Source organism: Myotis brandtii, unplaced genomic scaffold (assembly GCF_000412655.1).
Source record: "Myotis brandtii unplaced genomic scaffold, ASM41265v1 scaffold1282, whole genome shotgun sequence".
NCBI classification, from domain to species: domain Eukaryota; kingdom Metazoa; phylum Chordata; class Mammalia; order Chiroptera; family Vespertilionidae; genus Myotis; species Myotis brandtii.
In genome coordinates, this window is record NW_005354519.1 from 565,881 (window position 1) to 570,093 (window position 4,213).

The window sequence follows — 4,213 nt, forward strand, 5'->3', positions numbered from 1 at the left end:
CGAGAGGGCACAGGCCGGGCTGAGGGACCCCCCCTCCCCCCCGAGTGCACAAAAATTTTTGCACCGGGCCTCTAGTTGCAAATAATGCTGCAATGAACATAGGGGTGCATATATTCTTTTGAATAGTGTTTCGAGTTTGAAATATAACCAACTTTCCATTTTTAAGAGGAAATAATCCTTAGAGATTAAAATGCTGCTCCTTATCCTTTTCATTCGCACTATCTACTCTGACCATTTTACTTTCTACCAATTCATTCATCCAACCATAGGGAGAGAAAAGGGAGGTGAAAATGAACAGCTCTTTTTCCTCTTCATTAGCACTTCTGTGCTACATATAATATCTAATTCAAAAATTGGCAGCATTTTGCCACCAGTATATCTGGTATAATTTGGGTAGAATTTGCATATTCTAACACAGACCATTCTGAGACCATTTTTAGGTCAAAATTGTATAATTACCACCTTTAGGAATTTTTTTTCTCTTCCTTATCAATAATTACCTCTGATCTAAGTAAGCTACACTGAAGATAGACATAAAGAAAAAGAAACTGACCAAATTGGCATGGGAGGATTGTATCAACTGCCTGAGAAAATAAACCCCCCCAAACCTTTAAAAGAGAACTGCCCCTGGAGTATGACACTAAGACTGATAATGGAGAATCTGAGACATGCATGCCAACTTAGAAATAAAGAATATAATCCTATTCTTTTATATACTTTTTTATTAAACCTACTGATTCGCCTATTAAGTCATTATATATACAAAAACAATAATATCCAGAGTTCCTAAAACATTTCCAACATATTCAACTTAGGGATCCAAGATTCTGAATATGCCATCACCAAAAAAAATTGCAAACCTAAAAAACAGAAAAGAAAAAAAATTAAACAATGTCAAAAGGAAAAGACTTTCTTAGAAAAGGTCAGTATTTACCTTTATAATTTTCAAAATGACATGTTAAAATTTATGGTTTTTTTCTCATCTTACAGTTATAAGTCTAACATTAAAGTCTTGCTTAAAAAACAAGGCAGTTTACTTATAAGAAAATAAATATTAAACTATACTCATACACATCACTATTTAACACTTACTGGGTCAAAATATTTTTACCCTTACAATTTCAGGCTTTAAATTAAAGTGGCATTAGTTCTGTCTTTATCTTCTTTTAAAAGACATTCAGGTACATAAATAAAAATACTAATTTCATTCTTGTGTAACTCATACCTCTAAAAATATATTTTTAGCCAATTAACAGTGGCTAAAGACTTTGTCCTTCTATCACATTAACTTTTAGCATATTAAATAAGAAAGATAATCCTCAAAGTTCTTCCAACCTCCAAAAGGGTCAACTATTATTTTGGAGAAAAAAAAAATTGTTTGGATAAATAAAAAATGAGAATTTCTAAAAAATAAAAAAATTATTAATCATAAAAACATTAATATACAAAAGTGTACTATACAAAGAATTCTTCTACTACAGATGTAAAAACCATGCCATTTAGCCCTAGCTGGTTTGGCTCAGTGGATAGAGTGTTGGCCCTCAGACTGAAGGGTCCCAGGTTTGATTCTCATCAAGGGCACGTACTTCAGTTGGAGGCTCGATCCCTGGCCCTTATTGGAGAGCACATGCTGAGGCAACCAATGGATGTTTCTCTCTCTGTCTCTCCCACTCTAAAAATCAATGGAAAAATACCCTCGGGTGAGGATTAACAAAACAAACAAAAAAACATGCTATTTAAACCAACCTATTCCCCTGACCGGTTTGGCTCAGTGGCTAGAGCGTCGGCCTGTGGACTGAAGAGTCCCAGGTTTGATTCCGGTCAAGGGCATGTGCCTTGGTTGCGGGCACATCCCCAGTGGGGGGTGTGCAGGAGGCAGCTGAATGATGTTTCTCTCTCATGGATGTTTCTGACTCTCTATCCCTCTCCCTTCCTCTCTGCAAAAAATCAATAAAATATATTTTTTTAAAAAAATAAATAAACCAACCTATTTAATTTTTCCATAGAAAATCAAGAATTCAGAGTTCACATTTCCAGAAGAATAAAACACATCAGGCCATAAGGTAAAACAAAGAAACAAACTATTGTACATTGTTTTTCTTTAGAACAAGGCTGAGCTGGCTTATTTAAGTGTAAATTGAAATCACAGATATAAAATCATTCTGTTCTCAAAGTAAACAGTGCTAGATTTACATGGCATGTAAATAGTCTATCATCACAGAAAGCCACATACACAAATAAAACACATTATATAAATGTTAAATCACTCAACATCTGAAAAGATACTGTTTGTAAAATGCCATTGGCAATACTGTTTGTAAGAAAATACTGTTTGTAGAGAAATAAGGTCATGTATAGAACTATAGTGACAACTAAATCCCTAGAAAAAAATAAGCATGACTTTAAAAATATATAGAAATGTCAGTTCCATAGAATTTGCCCTCTGTATTATCCTCTAGAACGGGTTGACAATTTCATTTTCCTAGTTTCTCGTCAATTAAACGAATGCATAATTTAGGCTAAATATAAGTAAACTTGTGGTACTATTTTTGCTATTAACACTGCTACATGTAGAACAGGAAATGAAATAACATAAAGAACCATTTATTCTGTAAGAATGGGTTAGTATAAAATCTAAATTTGGGCAAAGAACCTACATATAGAATGCTATTCCCAGAAGATCTAAAGCCTACTAATTGCCTTATAAGCCTTGCTATGTCTACATATTTAACAGTACATGGTCCACTGGAATAAACTTAATAAGGACAAGTACCCCCCCCCATAAAAATGTTTTATTATAATGAAAAAAAAGTACTATTCCCTTCAACTATAAAATATATTTTGAACTAAAATACATATAATAATTAAAGCAAAGTTAACTGATACAACTAACATTCTTAATAGGCACTTTACATTTTAAAAAGAAAAAAAACACACACACATACATAAAACATCAAAATTCTTTATGAAAAGAAGAGAAAATTGTGGCAAGAATCCTTACTTTCTAGCTGGAAAAACTTATGAAATCTAGAGTGCCGTTTAAGAGAAAACCCTACTTGTTTTTAAAGGAGGAAAATGATTTCAGTCTGCAAATTTATAATGGCTCAGGCGTTTCCATGTAATAAGTATTTTGTTGCTAAATAACTAAGTAGAGCTCACTTTTTAAAAAGTGTGTTTTAACAACTCTAAAAGATTTAATTAATCCTTTTGTTATGCATTTGAACCAGTTCAGTTAGGACTTGTCAGCATGTTAATACCTTTTGTTCACAACTTTAAAACATTTTTTTAATTTTAAAAAGGAAGGAATTGGGTAGGAGAACAGGCATGGAAAAACATGAAGGCCTCTCTTTCTCTTAGGTTTTGCCATTACCATTCTGTTTGAAGTGGTTTCAGGACGAGGCGATCGCACACACCTTCTAGTCAGAAATCAGATGGCCTCAAAACAACCTCATTGTCAGTCTTAGGCCTCATGTCTTTCGCTTAGAGCTAAAAATAAAAATACATGTGAGTGAATGAATAATCATGGAATGAAATTGCCAACATGATACTATAATACAAAACATTAAAAGCCACTTTTATCACAGAAAGATGAAAATGTACGCATTTCTATCCAGAGCATCACAATCCTATTTAGAATGGAAGGGTGCTCTCCCCATCCCATCAGCTGCTGAGTATAATAACAATTTAATTCCAAGGTGATACTACAAAGCTAGAGTAATATTTTATTCATCTCCTGAGACTATGGAACGTTCATTTTTTTTTTACAGAGTTAAATATAACAATATCATTAATGAAGCTAATGACTTTAGACAGCAACTTAGCTCTTCTTTAAGCATATAAATCAAGGCAAGGAAAAAATGTGGTAGGCAGTCAGAAAGACATGAGCAGAGCAAAGATGATGCGCCAGGTACTACTGAGAAGGTCACCTGGGTGCCCAGCAAAGGGCAAAACTGGGAAAACAAGGACCTCTCCCCAAGGGTGACCTTTCCTCCCCTAGCATATGGCTGGTCATGAGATTTAAATTCGTGACCTTTCATATCTGTCAAGCAGGCCGGACCCTCCCCTGACCTTTCCTCCCCTGGCATGTTGCTAGTCATGCAGCAGACCACTTGGAAGAGGAACAAGGGGCTAAAGACTAGCCTCACCAGGCTCCCAAGTGGGCCTAGCACTGGCCAATTAGTGGAGACCACAACTCTGAAGGGACACACCTGAA

General features: G+C 34.9%; 1 long non-coding RNA gene across 1 annotated transcript; it reads right to left on the reverse strand.

Annotated features, from left to right (window-relative positions):
• Nucleotides 1-704: 704 nt before the first annotated feature.
• Nucleotides 705-3,753, reverse strand: LOC106724982. The gene is made up of 2 exons (XR_001360805.1): nucleotides 3,371-3,753; nucleotides 705-860 (listed from the first exon to the last, which is right to left on the reverse strand). It is a non-coding gene; the product is annotated as an uncharacterized LOC106724982 (long non-coding RNA).
• Between the last annotated feature and the right edge of the window lie 460 nt (nucleotides 3,754-4,213).